Source organism: Lathyrus oleraceus, chromosome 2 (assembly GCF_024323335.1).
Source record: "Lathyrus oleraceus cultivar Zhongwan6 chromosome 2, CAAS_Psat_ZW6_1.0, whole genome shotgun sequence".
Taxonomy (NCBI): domain Eukaryota; kingdom Viridiplantae; phylum Streptophyta; class Magnoliopsida; order Fabales; family Fabaceae; genus Lathyrus; species Lathyrus oleraceus.
In genome coordinates, this window is record NC_066580.1 from 422290998 (window position 1) to 422312535 (window position 21538).

Below are 21538 nucleotides of genomic sequence, written 5' to 3' on the forward strand. Positions count from 1 at the left end.
ATTAGCAGCCTAACCAACAGCAAAACAAGAGGCCATGTCCTAGTTGCTTAAGAATGGGCAAAAGTACATTTCATCCATACTTCCAAACCATGCTTTGTGCCATGACCATAGCAGCCTTGATCATCATATTTTTCTGTCATTAGAAAACCAATAGCAGCAACTAGCCAACATAAGCCATCAGATTGCCAACAGAACTTCCCATTCTGAAAAACTGCATCACTTTGGCCATGTCCAAAACTTGTCAAAACTTCCTAAAGAACTGAAGCCTAGCATTGTTTTTTGACCACCATTTCATCATTTTGAAACCCTGCCACAAGCCACAAGACAGCAGACCAAACACTTGTCCTCTTATTTCTCTCAAGCCTCAATCCTTGCATTTACAAAAATCAGTCCAAACTCACAAAAGTAACCTAACCTGGCCATGCTTGGTACTGCACATAGCAGTCTTGTTCATTTTCTGTCATACTACGAACCCTTGGCAACACATGACAAACCAATAGAATCTCATTCATGCTAAAAACCACTTTGGCCATTCTTTAGAAAAACCTGTCAAACTCAAAAGAGAAGGCCTGGCCAAAGCAACTCAACAGCAGACTTTCACATGATTTTCTGTTGAAGGAAACCTCATATTGCAGCCATAACACAAAAAATCCTCACTCTCTCTCATTGGATTTCTGCACCCAAATGGCAAATTCTGTTCACAAACAGAAACAACATCAAAACAGAAAATGGTAACTTCATTTTCCTGTCATGAAACCAATTGCAGCCACAATCAAAGATTGCAACAGAAAAAAGATCACTCATCCTAGGCAGAACTGCATTGACCTTGCTATTTGCATTTCATTTTTTCTGTTAAAAAAACACAAAAAGCACCAAAACCTTGCCTTGCCAAAAACAACACAAGACAGCAGAGATGATGATTATTTCCTGTCATGTGAAGCCTTACTAGGAGCAAAAAAAACCAACAGCACTTCATTTGATTGATGCTCTCAGATTCTAAAAACACACCTTGCTTGGCATTTCCAATTTTCTGTCAAGAACCCCTAAGAACCAAACCCTGCAGCATCCAAGAGCAACATCCAACAGCAGGAATTCACCTTGCTTTGGCACTTTGGCAAAGAAGCTGTCAAAAGCTCAAAACCACAAAAAAAACTTCTAGCAGCAGGGCTTTTCATCCTTTTTCTGAACAACCATCAAACACACTAGCATCATCAAACCAACAGAACTGCATTGATTCACTCATTCCAAAAATTGCACCTTGCTTTGCACTTTTCAAACTCTGTCCAAAACATCAAAATTACCAAGCCTTGCATAGTGCTTTCACCATCTTTTCATCATGCTGAACTACTAACTGCATAACACAAGCCATTCATGCTAAACAAAACTTCCCATTCTTGGCCAAGATCACTTTCTGTCCAAAAAAAAACTCACAAGTAACCTAACCTGCCTTGCTTAACACAATGTTTCCTCACCATTTTTCTGCTATGAAAAACAGCTAGCCACCATCACACAACAGAACCATTGTGCACTCATTCTCCAAAAACTCACTCCTTTGCACTTTTCAAGAACCAGTCAACAAAATTCATGATGAACTAAACCTTGCCTTGCCTAGACATCATTCAAACAACACCTTGAGTTCATTCCAACCACATTTTCCCACCTGTAAACTCCCTTCCTAACACTGATTTCAAAGAAGCATTAGCCATGGCAGAGTTCATTTGAAGTCATTCCAAGCATCCACAAGCCAAGGCATCTTCATCATACATCAAGGCATAACTGTGCTGCAACTGTTTCACTTCCAAACAGCCAAACAACATCAAGAACACAACTGTCCTTCAAAAATAGGTATGGATTCGACCTCCCTCTTTTGTCAAATTGATACATGTTTTCAAAAGGTCTATCCATGCTGATTGTCATGATGCTTTTACTTTTTGAAATGGATGCTTATTCATGAAGATATGTCATTTTGAAGTTTGATGATGTTTATTTACTTTGCTCGATTCTTGGTTTGTGTGGTGTTTTAATAGACATCAATGGTGGAGTCATGTTTGTCATTGTTTGCTGGTCATTTGGGTGTAATCAATTTTGATTTTTGGGCAAGTTTGTGAAATCACGAATTTGGGAGGGATGTAGCATGAAACCCTAATTTCCCAACTGCATTTTCCCAGATTTTCCTTCATTCCGCGTGCATGGCATGGTGTAATTCAACAGCCAACCAAAACATTTCCTTGCAATGGCCAAAACGGCATCGTTTAGATTAGTGGCGCAAACAATTACAACATTGCCATTCTCCTTTAATTAATCCATTTTATTCCATTTTAATTTCACATTTTATAACCAATCTTCCAAAAAATCATAAATGCTTCAATTTTAATCCAATTTGAATGGGATTTTTTGTGTTGTGTTCATCATGATCTCTACTTTTTTATCATTATTTTTCCAGAATTTTTTGATGGATGGTTTTTAAATGGGGCTAGGGTTTGTGACATGTGACCAATTCTTGTATACTTTGCCAAAACATTTGTGAAATGATGAGAATGTATCCAATGGCTCCCAAATTTTTTGTGCTTAAACTAGACACACTCATGGTGATTTTGGTGTAGAGTTTGTGAATTTATCATGGCTGGTTTGTGAGATATGATTTTTTGAATTAGGGTGTGACAATTTGTGTCACACCATTGATGTCCAACTTCATGATTTTCATTACCATGCTTCATGACCTCCAATTGATCCAATTTTTTGCATGAACCTACTCTTGTATGTCTAGTTTACATGTGAATTTTCTTGGAATTATTTGTGGCATTTCCTAATTGTTTGAGATTTTCTCCCCTGCCTAGTCAATTGTTGACTTTGTGTGACACTTGTTCCCATTTCATTTGTGAAATTCTCATACTTTATTGGATGGACATGAAATTTGACATGTGATAACTAGACATCCTCATCTTTGCCATGGTTTTTATCCCATTCATTTATCATATGCTATCACTGATTTATGAATTTTCTAAGTTGATGCATGTTTGGTTGACTTCTTTGAACATGTTCAAAATTGCTCTGACTTTCTGATTTTCATTGACTGCCTTCCACTTGTCCAAATGGGATGAAATTTGACATGCTTACCATGCTGTGGATTGTGATTGACCATGATTTATTTGGTGATTTTTGGAAATGTTTGAGTTGACTTTTGAGTTAAATCTTGCTGTTGACTCCTATGAGCTTCTGTTTGCTATACTTTGACCTAGATGGTTCATGAAATGATGATAGTGATTGATATGAATGTGAGCCCAATTGGTTTTGTTTCCTAATTGTTTGAGCATGATTTTGGATACTTACCCTTGCTGTTTGGACTTTCTCATTCATTTTGACCCTAGGCTTGCCCTAGTGGTTCTGCTACTCACTTTTGAGCTTGTGATTTCAGGTTGAACATCAAATGACCAATGAGACCAATTCTTTTTGATTGAGCTTGCTTAAACTTCATTGTCTAACTTGTTTGTTTTGTAGGTGGCTTGGCTCACATGCCCTAAGCCTTGTGCCTTGCACATCCATGTGCCTCTAATTGACTATTGGTGTCTGTTTCTGTTTGTTTTGTTTGAAGTTGCATACTAACATCTGCTTGACTGTTTCAGGTACTTTAGTTGCTTTTAGTTCCTTGTGAACTTTTGCTTTGCTTTGCTTGTATAAGCAATTTGCATTGAGGTATGTCTCTTTTACTTCATGTAGTCTGGAAGACCTGGCCTGTTACTTGGCCAGGCAACTGTCTGAAGCCCTCCTTAAGAGGCAATGTTTGTGGATGTTTAATTTTGTCCTTGCATAGAGTCAAAGACCTCCTAAGTGAAGAGGCAATTGGCAGAACCCAAGGGATAAGCAACCTATCCCCTGCTATTCAGTGTGTCTTCTGCTTTGCTCACACCACTGTGTTGATGCATTGCAGATACAAACCCAAGATCTTGTGCAATTGTACAGTTGAGTCAGTTTCAAATGTGTAGAAGGGTTCCCACTTTCTGAACCCACACATTCTTGTCTTAAGCTCTCCCAGGCCAGGGATAAGAGCAGTGAAGTCTTATCTTCACTCACCTTTCATCTGCTTCACCTTAGCCCCTCAATGGCAAGGTTAAGAGCAACACTCACCCCATTCCAGAGGTTTGTTTGTTGAGGTTGATATGACCCCTCGACTAAAACCTAGCCTTGTTTGAGCCACTTGCTTGTATATAGTGTGTGCTATCTGTGCTTGTAGGATTGTTTGACTTGCTTCCTGTGCAAGTTAGGATTGTTTGACTTGCTTCCTGTGCAAGTTAGGATTGTTTGACTTGCTTCCTGTGCAAGTTAGGATTGTTTGACTTGCTTCCTGTGCAAGTTAGGATTAGTTTAGACTTGCTTCCTGTGCAAGTTAGGTTTTGCTTGGCTTGCTTCCTGTGCAAGTTAAGTGTGTGTGTGGCTTGCTTCCTGTGCAAGTCATGTTTAGGATAGGCTGGCTCCCTGTGCCAGTTAGCTAGAAACCTTAACTTAGGGATGATTTGCATGATAACATCTAGGCTCGAGTCGTAGTCTCCCTAGTTGTGTCTCCCTCTGTTATCTGGTTAGGCTAGTCCTTTATCCCTGCGTAGGGGAACTACATCGCCCTGATCTTCATACCAGATGAAGTATGTAGGCAGGAGATTGAGCTGATCTCTCCGGGCGCCCTTTTCTTTTCTGTGTGTGTTGTCTGACCTTTGCTAGGCTCGAGTGCCTGACTCCTTAGCATTTGTTGCCTGTTTGTTTGAGTGTGTGCCTGACAGTTATAGGCTCGAGTCCCCGACTCTCTATTAACTTGTTATGTTGTTGTGTGCTTGGAAGCCGATGTAAGTCCATCGAGTGGCATTTGGGTTCCAGTGTGCGTGTGTTTAGGTTCGGATGTCAATGTTAGTCCAGTGATTGGCATTTGGGCTCCACGTTTGCCTCTTTGCGTGTGTTTTGGTTCGGATGCTGATATAAGTCCAGTGATTGGCAGTCGGGCTCCACGTTTGCCTGTGTCTTGTTTTGTTTGTGTGCGTGTCAGCCGAGCTACGAATGCTCTGATTCTTCTCTCGTCCGAGAAGATACGTATGCATAGGATGCGATATCCTAGCGAGCATGTGTCGTTTCCCCAGTCCGAACTACTTCGACTCTGATGTCTATGCCTGATAGACTAAGTAGGCCCAGGATACGATATCCTGCCGAGTCAGTTTCAGTCAGTTTCTTGTGTTTCTTTCAGCCAGTGTGTGTGTGTGAGCAGTGTTTTAGCAACCAATATTCCTCCCTTTTGTGCGTGGATCCCGTAGAGTACTACGGATGCGTAGGGGTGCTAATACCTTCCCTTCGCATAACCGACTCCCGAACCCATCCTCTTTGGTCGCGAGACCATGTTCTTTCCAGGTTTACTTCGAGCGTTTCCTTTCCCTCTTTTGGGATAAATAACGCACGGTGGCGGCTCTGTTGTTCTTCTTTTCCCGCCGGTTTTTCGCGTGATGCGACAGCTGGCGACTCTGCTGGGGATTTAAGAGAAGTTGACCTATGCTGGTCCATCTTCCCTGAGCGAGTCTCTCCTAGCGCTCTCTAGGTTAGGGTTTTGGTTGCTTTGTGCTGTTATTTATTGCATTCATTGTATATATGTGCATTTATTGTTTGCATTTATGGTTTGCATTAATGTTTGCATTCATTCATATTCATTTGCTGGCTGTGCTGTGTTTCTCTGTTTGGGGTGGGAGTTACTCGAGGTAAAAGGCCCAATACCCAGGCTATGAGTGAAATCTAGGAAACCTAGGAATAGAGTGATTCATGGGAAGCGGGTGGTGTACGCCACTTAGCGGAACATTGATATCACGAGCAGTTCAGACCCTGGTGGGATATTATCGGTGCATACATCGGGTGTGCACAGGATGATATTCTGCGAAAGGTTATTTATGCTGCGTTTCTTTCGACCTTACCCTGGCCTAGACGACACCCGTGAGTGGGGAAGGGTTTGATCATTTTAACAGGTACAGTTGGTGACTCCTGGTACTGATGGTGACTACGAGTTATATTTCTGGACGCCGGAGGTTTGACCCTGGTATTGATCAGAGGGTTCCGTTTATTTCGGATCCCTGGGCTGAATCTGTGGGTGCTCACTCAGATGGTGGCTCAGTTCTTCAGACTTGGGTTCAGATGCCAGCTCCTCAGATGACTTTGGGGTTTCAGATGGTTCCTCAGATGCCAGTTCCTGCCAGTCTTGGCTCCATCATTTGCATCATAGCATGTTTATTTTCCAAAAAATAGTAATGCATGAAAAAAGTTAACTCGCATACGCATATCCTTTATCAGGATCATTCATGACAAAATAGTACCCATATCATGCATATCATGCATATCACACATATCATGCACATAACATCCTTGCATTGCAGACGTGTTTGGGAGAGACTTCTCACTTTGGGTTTTGACTGAGAAAGTATTGTTGATCATCGTCCGCACCGCAACCAGACTAAATCAATAGAGGAGTATGGACCAGGTTCAAGCTGAGCTAGCTGAGATGAGGGAGAACATGGCCCAGTTCATGACAACGATGCAAGGAGTTGTTCAGGGGCAAGAGGAGTTGCGTGCCTTAGCCCAGAGACTGGAAGCCGTGATTCCACCAGTCCACCGTGCTTCACCAGTGGGTGTACCCGTTCATGAGAATGCTGCTGTCACTATTCTCGTCAGTGATTATGCCGTGGGTGATGAATTGAGGGGGATCGGAATCAGTGAACGGCCTTTTGCCGCAGAGACTGTTAATGTCAGAGCAACCCTCGCTCCGGTTCGCCATCCTGGCTCTTCAAGTTCTTCCGGTTCTAAGAAGACATACTCTGGGGCACCCAAAGGGGAGAGATTGAAACAAATGCTGCGCACCGTAGGAGGAGTGTGAACAGAGGACAGTATCGTCAGGCTGTTGGTGTGACTATTCCAACAACTCAACCTCAACAACAGTAGAGAAGGTCAATTCAGCAATATCAGCGTCAACAACATCGTCCTCAGCAGCAGGCTTCCCAGCCTCACAATGGTAATCAAGCCAATACAAGTAATGAGAGGAAGAAGATCATTTTTGATCCAATCCCCATGTCCTACGCCGAGCTGTATCCCACGTTGATAGAGCGGAACTTGATTACTCCCAGAGACCCGCCGGCTATACCCGTCAACCCTCGGTGGTGGTATAGGCCTGAACATCATTGTGTGTATCACTCGGGTGCTCCTGGTCATGATGTGGACAGTTGTTTCCAGCTGAAGATGAAGGTTCAAGACCTTGTGAGGTCAGGTATTCTGATCTTGGAGGATTTAGGTCCCCGTGTTAATCAAGCTTGAAGATAACAAGTCCTGGGCTGGCGCCGACTTTTTCTTCAGAAGGATTGTTCAAAAACAGAAGCTGCTAATGCAAGAGATACTGACAGTTGTCATCCCCGGTGGGATCTATCACAATTGGGTCACTGTGGGCTTTCCTACAGTTGTTCATAAGTCAGAGTAACAATCACTTTGTTTAAAAACCCTTCTCCCATGCCAAAAGGAGAAGTGATGACATTGTTGGCAACATTTTGTGCAATGATATTTTCATTCAATTAATTCATGTTAAAACATTTGTTTTCCATTTGTTTTCCCTTTTTGCTTTTTTGCATGAAATTGGTGATCACAAAAAAACCCTAAAAAACAAGAATAAAAGAAATCTTTTCATCTGCATAACGATTGTCTTGTTTGATTTTCAAAGAGCTTTTCATATCAAAATCTTTATGCAGGTTGTTTCTCAAACCCATTGAACATAATGATCGGACGTCATCTCCCAATTTTGAACTCCCTGTATTCGAAGTGGACGAAGATGATGTTGAAGGGATTCCTGACGAGATTTCCCGACTTCTTGAGCAAGAAAAGAAGATCACTCAGCTGCATCTCGAGAATCAGCAGAACAGCCAACTGGGGCATTATCAAAAAAAAAGAGAAAAAAGAGAAAGAGGAGGGTGCAAAATCAAGAAAAGAAATCAATCAAAATCAAAAGAAATCAAAAGAAAGAAAAAGAAAGGAAAAAAAAACAAAAGAGAAATAGCACCCTCAAAGTCCCAAGTTGACTGATGCTGAATGGATTCAGAGTCACTACGACCAAGTGAATCCGATCGAAAGGAAGAGATCAACTGCCATGTGTCATGGTCAGTCATCTCAGCAGAGAGTGAAAAAGCATTCGACAAGAAGATCAAGCCTCGTGTGTTCCGAGGAACCTTGTGCTCAAGAAAGTCTTGTCTCTTGTACCCGATTCCAGGGGCAAGTGAACCCCCAAGCTATGAATGTCCATATGTTGTCAAAAGAGCCTCTTCAGGCAGTGTTCTGACACTTACTACAATGGATGAAGAAGTTCACTCGTCCTGTGAATCCTGGTGCAGTCAAGAAATACTTCGCCTAAACAAAAAGAAAAAAAAAAATCAAACAGCTCGCTAAGTCGAACACCCCAAAGGGCGACTTAGGCAAAAAAGAGCGTCTCGGTGGATTGAAAACCCGAAAGGGCGATCCAGGCAAAAGTTAGAGACATTGGAAAAAAAAGAGAATTTGCATCCCGCTAGATTGAACACCTCACACTGGGGCAATCTAGGCAAAAATTAGGGATTTGGCAAGTAACTGCATCTTGACAAGACCGTGCTCTATATCTGTCATCCGTCAGGAATTCTCGATTTGTCGTTGACTGAAGCTTTGAATACATCGAAAATTCAGAATGGTAGAGGAAAGGTCATTACGTTCAATGTAGCCCTCTCCAATATACATCACCGATTTCAAACTTGTACAGATCTATGGAGTCTTGCCCTTTGCAGACTACCATCCCATCACATTAATTTGAGCTTTTATCCAATTATTTGCACTCTTATTTGTTTCAACTCAACAAATGTTTTGCATGCTTTAATTGATAAAGTATCATTGTTTTTCAAAATAAACAAATTTTTCAAAAAAAATTGTTCTTAAACAAAGTGAACATTCACAATGATGGAAGGATACTTAGGAGATCTGCAGTGCTCTCCCGAGGGTGGTATGATTACCAACAGGTAAGACATTTGTTCGTATCTCGAGCATGACTGTATCTTTGTCCTGCAAAACCTCGTATGGTCTCTCCTCAGTGAAGTTGCCCGGTGCAGTGTTGGTTGAAGTTGTTTATCTTCATGTTCCCGGCAGTACAACATTCTTCCTCCAAGTCCCTGTTAGCTCTATTGTGGGGCATCCCCAGTAGAGTGCTGTTTGAGCCCTATCGTGGGGCATCCCCAGCAAGTTTGCTGTTTCGGACATTATTGTGGGGCAGCTCCCCTAGCAGAGTGTTTATTGAAGACTGCAACTTTCGCCTCTCTAGCAGAGTAGTCTTCCTCTCTCCCCAACGTGGGTGTTTTTCTTTGAAGATTCAGTATTTGGTAGATCAACATCCCAGTACTATAGCATTCCCTCAGATAGATCCCTCAGCGGAGTGGTTCGCGTAAGGAGCTTTATCAACGCTTTTGTACTTCTCATCAGAGATCTGGTCGCTTCTCGGTATCTCTGATTTTCAGCACAAGTTGTTGTGGCGCATCCGTCTGTATGTTGAACTTTGTTCTCCGGTTGCGACTGACAATCCCTCCGGAAGCCTCTTGTGGCTCTTCCTCCCATGCAGAATGAGGACTTTGGTTTTCTCTCCGGATGGTTGATTCCCGGACCGTTGGTTGGAGCATGTTTGTTTGTCAGCATTCATCATACGTTTTAGGTAGAATGCATACATGCATAATCATAGCATTTGGATACTCATGTTGCAGCTGTCGCCGGGTATCTGTTGATTGTTGCCTCCTGCTATTTGGTGATACAGATCTCTCCAGTAGATTTTCCTAGCAGATATGGGTGTGTCTGATCTCTCCATGTAGAGTCTACCCCTTAAGCAGAAAGTGTCAATCTTTTCCTGCCATTTCCCCACTGAGATACATCCTCGTGGATGACGGTTGCTTCCGTTCCCTCCCTAATGGGATGGGTTTTCCCTATTGAGTTCTTTCCTCATTAGGATGAGTCTTGATTCAGTCTGCCTTTTTGGATCGATCCTAAATTGGCTTCTTGTTGACTATCTCTTGTGCTGCCCTGGGGCATAAATGAATAGTCGCTCACTAACCGGCACTCATTCATTTCATCCTCAGCGGAATTTGTGGGCATCTACCTACAAACCGGTAGTTGTAAGTCCTATCGTCGTGGTTTTCTACCTAGAAGCCGGTAGTTGTAAAATCCCACTTTCACCCCCTAGCAGAGGTAACCTTTGTGGTTCATTCTGTTTGTGGGCCTCTACCACCAAACCGGTAGTTGTAAGTCCTATCTTTGTGGTTTTCTACCTACTAGTTGGTAGTTGTAAAATCCCACTCTCATCCCCTTGATTGGAGTTAACCCTTTGTGCTCATCCTATCGATGACTGGTTACTTTTCCGTGGTTTTCTACTTACTAACCGGTAGATGTAATCCCCTCTTTGCAGTTATCAGTATCCGGTTTGTGATATTGATATTCTTTCCCCTCTGGATACTTGCCTTGATCAAGCAGTATTGTCCCCAGTGGGTCTTCCCCTTCTTTTTGGATACTTGCTCCGAGTAAGCAGCTTTATCCCCTTTTGATTGGTCATCTTTTGCATACCTAGTCTGGTATCCAGATGCCTTTCTTTTCGGTCGATTATTCATTTAACAACCTACAACCCGGTTATGGATAATCTTCCATGCGAGTGTATTATCTGCGTTTTGACGGCTATAGATAATATGTCTTATGTATTTTCCGGTATTCAGACCGAAGGAGTTTCCGACGATCAGGTCGATGTACTTATGTCTTTTCCGGTATTCAGACCGAAGGAGTTTCCGACGATCAGGTCGATGTACTCATGGCACTCAGGCCAATTTTCCGGTATTCAGACCGAAGGAGTTTCCGACGATCAGGTCGATGTACTCATGGCACAAGGCCAATTTTCCGGTATTCAGACCGAAGGAGTTTCCGACGATCAGGTCGATGTACTCATGGCACAAGGCCAATTTTCCGGTATTCAGACCGAAGGAGTTTCCGACGATCAGGTCGATGTACTCATGGCACAAGGCCAATTTTCCGGTATTCAGGCCGAAGAAGTATCCTCCTCTCCGTTGGTGTCGATAAACGTCGAGTTTTTCCCGATCATCCGTTGATGATTTGGTTGTGTTCACTCTCCCCAGTAGAGTTTCCTCCTCTCCGTTGGTGTCGATAAACGTCGAGTTTTTCCTAGTCATCCGGTGATGTCTAGTTGTACCCTCCCCATGTGGACTTACCTCTCCGTTGGTTTCGATAAACGACGAGTTTTCCCCATTCGTCCGTTGACGTCTGGTTGTGTTTCTCTTATTCCCATTCATCTGTAAATGTCTGGTCGATATTTTTGGTGTCTGTAAACATCATCTTTCGATGTCTGTAAACGTCGAGTTTTCCCATTCATCTGTAAATGTCTGGTCGATCTTTTTGGTGTCTGTAAACATCATCTTTCGATGTCTGTAAACGTCGAGTATTCCCATTCATCTGTAAATGTCTGGTCGATCTTTTTGGTGTCTGTAAACATCATCTTTCGATGTCTGTAAGCGTCGAGTATTCCCATTCATCTGTAAATGTCTGGTCGATCCTTTTGGTGTCTGTAAACATCATCTTCCGATGTCTGTAAACGTCGAGTTTTCTCCCATTCATCTGTTGATGTCTGGTCGAGTCCTCCCAGTCATTCATTAATGTCTGGTTACCTCTCCGTTGGTTTCGATAAACGTCGAGTTTTTCCTGGTCGTCCCCAGTTGGTTACCTCTCCGTTGGTCTTGGTAAACGTTGAGTTTTTCCCATTTCGTCCGTTGACGTATGGTTGTATCCCTTCCAGTCATTCAATAACGTCTGGTTACCTCTCCGTTGGTCCCGATAAACGTCGAGTTTTTCCTAGTTGTCCGTTGGCATCTAGTTGTGATTTCTTTCCCCATTCATCGTCGTTGCGATGTCTGGACGTGGCCGTACCTTTTGAAAACAAAACCAAAATATATACCCAGTAATAAAAATCAAATCCCAGTGGACGTTTCCATTGGTGAATCCCTGTATTGTGCAAATTCTACGGTTCTTGGTATTCAATCCCTGTTTACCCTGAAAGTCTGACAGCCGTTGCTCTCATCCATTCGGGTTCCCAGCTGATTGAATAGGGGCAGCTGTAGCACCTCAAATTTGCACCTGTCATTGTACATACATTTTCATATTAGGTCATAGCATATCATGGTCCATTGCATAGCATTGCATTGCCTCTTTTGCCTCAAGTGCAAGCCAATCAAGAATTAGGTCAAACTGATCAGGAGATCAGTCAACCAATCAAGCAAGGGTGATTCTCAAGGAGCCAAGGCCTTGGGGTTGGTCCAACAAATTCACATGACTTGGAGTTCCATTTGAAGTGTTCAAGTCAAGGGTTGAAGGCTTGGAGATCATCAGTTCATACACAGACAGTCAAAAACCCTAGAAAGTCAACAATCAGTCAAAGCAGTGGATGGTGGCCATTCTTGTGGAATTTGGGCACCATGATCAATAATCAAGAGTCCATACAACTTGGGACATCATTTGAAGTCAAGGTCTCAAGGAATTAGGGTTTGGAATTCATCAGAAGAGGCTCAGTCAGTCAGAAACCCTAAAAGTCAACTATTGGTCAACTGTCCATTTAATCAGTGATTTGATGATGGAAATTGGTTTGTGAGATCTTATTCATGTCCAAATAGTCATCATATATCATGCCAAACACCATCATGGAAGAATTTGAAGCCAGATCAAAAATTTCCAAAAATGGAAACTGGACCTGTAACTGAAACCTGCCATAAATGGAAAGTCTTGATCCTCAAACTTACATCATGATACAAGCTTCAAATGAATTTTTGCCCAACATGAAAGTTGAAGATCTTGTTCTCCCATTTCCAAAAAGTCCAAGAACTCTCAATTCCCATGTGTGGTTGGCAAGTTATGATCGAATCGATTTCAGAAAATCTTGAACTTCAAGAGGCCATATCTCCCAAACCATTTGGCCAATTTTGGTGGGGTTTTTTCCTACAAGTCACATTTGATCCCCTCTTTCCAAAAATATAAATTTCATGAGCCAAAACTTCACCAATCAAAATGGCATTTTTTGACCTATCTCATTTAAATGCAAGTTTGACCAATGTTTGACTTTTTGATATAAACCTTTTTCTAACATTTGGCCAATTGGAACAGCTCAGAAATGTCATTTAAAACATGTTTGAAAGCTCAATTATGCAGTACATGAAGCCATTCTTTAACTTGCTTGAAATTTGGATAAAAGGACACTTTCACCATGCTACCCCATGCTTGCATTTGAACCATGCCTTGGTACCTTCAAACAGAGTTTATACTGATCATTTTCTGTCAGTTTGAGACCTGATTAGCAGCCTAACCAACAGCAAAACAAGAGGCCATGTCCTAGTTGCTTAAGAATGGGCAAAAGTACATTTCATCCATACTTCCAAACCATGCTTTGTGCCATGACCATAGCAGCCTTGATCATCATATTTTTCTGTCATTAGAAAACCAATAGCAGCAACTAGCCAACATAAGCCATCAGATTGCCAACAGAACTTCCCATTCTGAAAAACTGCATCACTTTGGCCATGTCCAAAACTTGTCAAAACTTCCTAAAGAACTGAAGCCTAGCATTGTTTTTGACCACCATTTCATCATTTTGAAACCCTGCCACAAGCCACAAGACAGCAGACCAAACACTTGTCCTCTTATTTCTCTCAAGCCTCAATCCTTGCATTTACAAAAATCAGTCCAAACTCACAAAAGTAACCTAACCTGGCCATGCTTGGTACTGCACATAGCAGTCTTGTTCATTTTCTGTCATACTACGAACCCTTGGCAACACATGACAAACCAATAGAATCTCATTCATGCTAAAAACCACTTTGGCCATTCTTTAGAAAAACCTGTCAAACTCAAAAGAGAAGGCCTGGCCAAAGCAACTCAACAGCAGACTTTCACATGATTTTCTGTTGAAGGAAACCTCAGATTGCAGCCATAACACAAAAAATCCTCACTCTCTCTCATTTGATTTCTGCACCCAAATGGCAAATTCTGTTCACAAACAGAAACAACATCAAAACAGAAAATGGTAACTTCATTTTCCTGTCATGAAACCAATTGCAGCCACAATCAAAGATTGCAACAGAAAAAAGATCACTCATCCTAGGCAGAACTGCATTGACCTTGCTATTTGCATTTCATTTTTTCTGTTAAAAAAACACAAAAAGCACCAAAACCTTGCCTTGCCAAAAACAACACAAGACAGCAGAGATGATGATTATTTCCTGTCATGTGAAGCCTTACTAGGAGCAAAAAAAACCAACAGCACTTCATTTGATTGATGCTCTCAGATTCTAAAAACACACCTTGCTTGGCATTTCCAATTTTCTGTCAAGAACCCCTAAGAACCAAACCCTGCAGCATCCAAGAGCAACATCCAACAGCAGGAATTCACCTTGCTTTGGCACTTTGGCAAAGAAGCTGTCAAAAGCTCAAAACCACAAAAAAAACTTCTAGCAGCAGGGCTTTTCATCCTTTTTCTGAACAACCATCAAACACACTAGCATCATCAAACCAACAGAACTGCATTGATTCACTCATTCCAAAAATTGCACCTTGCTTTGCACTTTTCAAACTCTGTCCAAAACATCAAAATTACCAAGCCTTGCATAGTGGTTTCACCATCTTTTCATCATGCTGAACTACTAACTGCATAACACAAGCCATTCATGCTAAACAAAACTTCCCATTCTTGGCCAAGATCACTTTCTGTCCAAAAAAAAACTCACAAGTAACCTAACCTGCCTTGCTTAACACAATGTTTCCTCACCATTTTTCTGCTATGAAAAACAGCTAGCCACCATCACACAACAGAACCATTGTGCACTCATTCTCCAAAAACTCACTCCTTTGCACTTTTCAAGAACCAGTCAACAAAATTCATGATGAACTAAACCTTGCCTTGCCTAGACATCATTCAAACAACACCTTGAGTTCATTCCAACCACATTTTCCCACCTGTAAACTCCCTTCCTAACACTGATTTCAAAGAAGCATTAGCCATGGCAGAGTTCATTTGAAGTCATTCCAAGCATCCACAAGCCAAGGCATCTTCATCATACATCAAGGCATAGCTGTGCTGCAACTGTTTCACTTCCAAACAGCCAAACAACATCAAGAACACAACTGTCCTTCAAAAATAGGTATGGATTCGACCTCCCTCTTTTGTCAAATTGATACATGTTTTCAAAAGGTCTATCCATGCTGATTGTCATGATGCTTTTACTTTTTGAAATGGATGCTTATTCATGAAGATATGTCATTTTGAAGTTTGATGATGTTTATTTACTTTGCTCGATTCTTGGTTTGTGTGGTGTTTTAATAGACATCAATGGTGGAGTCATGTTTGTCATTGTTTGCTGGTCATTTGGGTGTAATCAATTTTGATTTTTGGGCAAGTTTGTGAAATCACGAATTTGGGAGGGATGTAGCATGAAACCCTAATTTCCCAACTGCATTTTCCCAGATTTTCCTTCATTCCGCGTGCATGGCATGGTGTAATTCAACAGCCAACCAAAACATTTCCTTGCAATGGCCAAAACGGCATCGTTTAGATTAGTGGCGCAAACAATTACAACATTGCCATTCTCCTTTAATTAATCCATTTTATTCCATTTTAATTTCACATTTTATAACCAATCTTCCAAAAAATCATAAATGCTTCAATTTTAATCCAATTTGAATGGGATTTTTTGTGTTGTGTTCATCATGATCTCTACTTTTTTATCATTATTTTTCCAGAATTTTTTGATGGATGGTTTTTAAATGGGGCTAGGATTTGTGACATGTGACCAATTCTTGTATACTTTGCCAAAACATTTGTGAAATGATGAGAATGTATCCAATGGCTCCCAAATTTTTTGTGCTTAAACTAGACACACTCATGGTGATTTTGGTGTAGAGTTTGTGAATTTATCATTGCTGGTTTGTGAGATATGATTTTTTGAATTAGGGTGTGACAATTTGTGTCACACCATTGATGTCCAACTTCATGATTTTCATTACCATGCTTCATGACCTCCAATTGATCCAATTTTTTTGCATGAACCTACTCTTGTATGTCTAGTTTACATGTGAATTTTCTTGGAATTATTTGTGGCATTTCCTAATTGTTTGAGATTTTCTCCCCTGCCTAGTCAATTGTTGACTTTGTGTGACACTTGTTCCCATTTCATTTGTGAAATTCTCATACTTTATTGGATGGACATGAAATTTGACATGTGATAACTAGACATCCTCATCTTTGCCATGGTTTTTATCCCATTCATTTATCATATGCTATCACTGATTTATGAATTTTCTAAGTTGATGCATGTTTGGTTGACTTCTTTGAACATGTTCAAAATTGCTCTGACTTTCTGATTTTCATTGACTGCCTTCCACTTGTCCAAATGGGATGAAATTTGACATGCTTACCATGCTGTGGATTGTGATTGACCATGATTTATTTGGTGATTTTTGGAAATGTTTGAGTTGACTTTTGAGTTAAATCTTGCTGTTGACTCCTATGAGCTTCTGTTTGCTATACTTTGACCTAGATGGTTCATGAAATGATGATAGTGATTGATATGAATGTGAGCCCAATTGGTTTTGTTTCCTAATTGTTTGAGCATGATTTTGGATACTTACCCCTTGCTGTTTGGACTTTCTCATTCATTTTTGACCCTAGGCTTGCCCTAGTGGTTCTGCTACTCACTTTTGAGCTTGTGATTTCAGGTTGAACATCAAATGACCAATGAGACCAATTCTTTTTGATTGAGCTTGCTTAAACTTCATTGTCTAACTTGTTTGTTTTGTAGGTGGCTTGGCTCACATGCCCTAAGCCTTGTGCCTTGCACATCCATGTGCCTCTAATTGACTATTGGTGTCTGTTTCTGTTTGTTTTGTTTGAAGTTGCATACTAACATCTGCTTGACTGTTTCAGGTACTTTAGTTGCTTTTAGTTCCTTGTGAACTTTTGCTTTGCTTTGCTTGTATAAGCAATTTGCATTGAGGTATGTCTCTTTTACTTCATGTAGTCTGGAAGACCTGGCCTGTTACTTGGCCAGGCAACTGTCTGAAGCCCTCCTTAAGAGGCAATGTTTGTGGATGTTTAATTTTGTCCTTGCATAGAGTCAAAGACCTCCTAAGTGAAGAGGCAATTGGCAGAACCCAAGGGATAAGCAACCTATCCCCTGCTATTCAGTGTGTCTTCTGCTTTGCTCACACCACTGTGTTGATGCATTGCAGATACAAACCCAAGATCTTGTGCAATTGTACAGTTGAGTCAGTTTCAAATGTGTAGAAGGGTTCCCACTTTCTGAACCCACACATTCTTGTCTTAAGCTCTCCCAGGCCAGGGATAAGAGCAGTGAAGTCTTATCTTCACTCACCTTTCATCTGCTTCACCTTAGCCCCTCAATGGCAAGGTTAAGAGCAACACTCACCCCATTCCAGAGGTTTGTTTGTTGAGGTTGATATGACCCCTCGACTAAAACCTAGCCTTGTTTGAGCCACTTGCTTGTATATAGTGTGTGCTATCTGTGCTTGTAGGATTGTTTGACTTGCTTCCTGTGCAAGTTAGGATTGTTTGACTTGCTTCCTGTGCAAGTTAGGATTGTTTGACTTGCTTCCTGTGCAAGTTAGGATTGTTTGACTTGCTTCCTGTGCAAGTTAGGATTAGTTTAGACTTGCTTCCTGTGCAAGTTAGGTTTTGCTTGGCTTGCTTCCTGTGCAAGTTAAGTGTGTGTGTGGCTTGCTTCCTGTGCAAGTCATGTTTAGGATAGGCTGGCTCCCTGTGCCAGTTAGCTAGAAACCTTAACTTAGGGATGATTTGCATGATAACATCTAGGCTCGAGTCGTAGTCTCCCTAGTTGTGTCTCCCTCTGTTATCTGGTTAGGCTAGTCCTTTATCCCTGCGTAGGGGAACTACATCGCCCTGATCTTCATACCAGATGAAGTATGTAGGCAGGAGATTGAGCTGATCTCTCCGGGCGCCCTTTTCTTTTCTGTGTGTGTTGTCTGACCTTTGCTAGGCTCGAGTGCCTGACTCCTTAGCATTTGTTGCCTGTTTGTTTGAGTGTGTGCCTGACAGTTATAGGCTCGAGTCCCCGACTCTCTATTAACTTGTTATGTTGTTGTGTGCTTGGAAGCCGATGTAAGTCCATCGAGTGGCATTTGGGTTCCAGTGTGCGTGTGTTTAGGTTCGGATGTCAATGTTAGTCCAGTGATTGGCATTTGGGCTCCACGTTTGCCTCTTTGCGTGTGTTTTGGTTCGGATGCTGATATAAGTCCAGTGATTGGCAGTCGGGCTCCACGTTTGCCTGTGTCTTGTTTTGTTTGTGTGCGTGTCAGCCGAGCTACGAATGCTCTGATTCTTCTCTCGTCCGAGAAGATACGTATGCATAGGATGCGATATCCTAGCGAGCATGTGTCGTTTCCCCAGTCCGAACTACTTCGACTCTGATGTCTATGCCTGATAGACTAAGTAGGCCCAGGATACGATATCCTGCCGAGTCAGTTTCAGTCAGTTTCTTGTGTTTCTTTCAGCCAGTGTGTGTGTGTGAGCAGTGTTTTAGCAACCAATATTCCTCCCTTTTGTGCGTGGATCCCGTAGAGTACTACGGATGCGTAGGGGTGCTAATACCTTCCCTTCGCATAACCGACTCCCGAACCCATCCTCTTTGGTCGCGAGACCATGTTCTTTCCAGGTTTACTTCGAGCGTTTCCTTTCCCTCTTTTGGGATAAATAACGCACGGTGGCGGCTCTGTTGTTCTTCTTTTCCCGCCGGTTTTTCGCGTGATGCGACACTCATATTCAGATGAGATACGTATGCAGTGGACGCGACATCCGCGCGAGTCATTTTCATTTAACCCCTTTTTTAGTAAACAACACAAGATAAACTCACACCCTTTAGACAAGAACTACAAAAGTGGATCCCGTAGAGTACTACGGATGCGTAGGGGTGCTAATACCTTCCCTTCGCATAACCGACTCCCGAACCCAAGATTTGGTTGCGAGACCTTGTCTTCTCCTTTCCTCTTTTCAGGTTTACTTCGAGCGTTTCCTTTCCCTCCTTTGGGATAAATAACGCACGGTGGCGACTCTTCTGTCATTTTCTTTCGCCGATTGTTTTTTCGCACACACTATATTTTTCAGGTTGCGACAATAGCGTTGTTGCAAACATTACTGCTTGTAACAACCTGAGCTTTTGTGATGCTGATCTTCTCGAGGAGGGAAAAGATCGCAATTTGGCACTTCACATTTCAATGAATTGCAAGGATGATGCTGTAAGACCCCAATTTTGTCCCTAAGATCCCTCATGGCATCATATCATATCATATCATTGCCTCAAGGATCTTTGTGCACTTTGCCTCCTTCCCCTGTGGGTGGGTTATCTTTTGAGAGTGGTTCTTGATCACCAAGCATGTTTTGCATTTGTATATTATTGCTTTTCATTTGTTTACTAACCTAAAAGTACAAAAATATTGTCATCTAACATTGTTACTTGCAGATGAAGCAACATTAGGTCAAACCAATCAAAGGCAAGCATTGAGCTATATATGGTGGCCATTCTGAAGAATTTGGGCACCATGATCATTCATCAAGAGTTCATATGAGTTGTGATATCATTTTGAATCAAGATCTCAAGTGATGGAGGTTTGGATTTCATCAGAACATTCTTCAGTCAGCTGAAACCCTAGAAAAGTCAACTGTGGTCAACTGTGCATAAAATCAGGGATTTGATGGTGGGAGATGGTTGGAAAGGTCTCATTCATGTCCATATAAGTCTCATTTGACATTTAAAACATCAACATTGAAGGATTTGAGGTCAGACAAAAAGTTTCCAAAAATAGTAAGTGACCTGTAATTTCAAACTGCCAAAAATGGAAAGGTATTCTCCTCAACTTTACATCATCAAGAAAGCTTCAAATAAAATTTTGTCCAACATGAAAGTTGAAGATCTTGCTCTTACCTTTCCAAAAAGTCCAAGAACATCCATTTCTCATTTGTGGTTGGCAAGTTATGATCAAATCATTGTCAATGGATTTTGAACTTCAAGCTAGCATAACTTTTGCACCAAATGGCCAAATCATGTGGTTCTTTTTGGAGCAATTTTCTCTTGATCTCTATTATCATAATCATGCATCACATTTCATTAAAACTCATCACAAAAAAGTGCATTTTTCACTTGATTTCATTTTGAATTTTGGTGGGAAAATGTGAATTTGAAAAATGTGCATTATTTTCAATTCCAACCAATTCCATTTGCCTCCAAAAAGGTTTTGCAGCTCATTCAAAGTGAAATTTTGCACTGTTCCATTGGCCATGTGTGCATGAGGGTATTTTTGCCATTTTTGCATAAGCATGCTCATTTCACTAATCCATCTTGCATTTGGTTAATGATGATTAAGGACTTGATTAACAGAGGGTATATAATGATAATCATAACAGAAAATCATAACAACAACTTCATAATTTCAGATCCAAAATTTTTCATCTCAAATTCTATCAACTTTTTTCTTCATTTTTCTTCATTTCTTTTGCTTGCTTTTCGATCTATTCATCATTTACCAGTATTGTGAAGATCTGTTGAAGCAAGATTGTGAGAAATTCTTGAAGAATCGCAGCTGCTGAACCTTGTGCATTTCCATGGCAGTTGAGATTTCAAGAAGAATCAAGCATTGTTGAGCTGAAACCTTGCCTCCATTCATTCATTCAAGCTTGGTAGAGCATCTGTTTTACACTTCCAGGCCTTGAATCAAGCGAATCCAACTCTGCATCTTCATAGAGGTTAGAATTCGATTGCTCTAATTCATGTAATTATCATGTGCATCTTGTAGATCTTGGAATGTAGGTCACACTGAGCTTTGGATCTTTGAAAACCATGCAGTATTGACGTAGTTATGTGGATTTGAATGTTGACATGTGAAATTTTCTTCGCTCGATGCGTTTGACATGAGTAGAATTAGGGTGAATCATTGCTGGATTATTGATGTGTGTTGAATGACGAATCCAATGATATATGTTTCATGAATTTCTGTGCAAGTTGGATCATGATGATTATGAACATGATGAACACGCGATGAATGTCTAGGGTTTTAGTTCCAGATGCTTGTTTGATCCATTCCTTCGCTGATTGCATGTTTTTTCTTGTTAATACTCATGCATTGGTCCACATCATCACACACATGGCCATTTGATTGGTGAAGCGCGCTTGTCCTTGCCACGTGAGATTAGTGAAACGGTGCGTTTCACTAAGTTGGGCGCCACATTTGAACGCACACGCGGTTCGATTCCGGACCAAAGCGTTTTCTTATATTGGCTTTTGCATTTTCTCCATTTATGCTTCCATGTTCACATGCTACTTCATATGATTTTTTTTATTTTTTCTCTCATTAGAAAATTCATAACTCAAAAAATACTTGTCCAATTCACATGAATTTTTTTTCACAATGT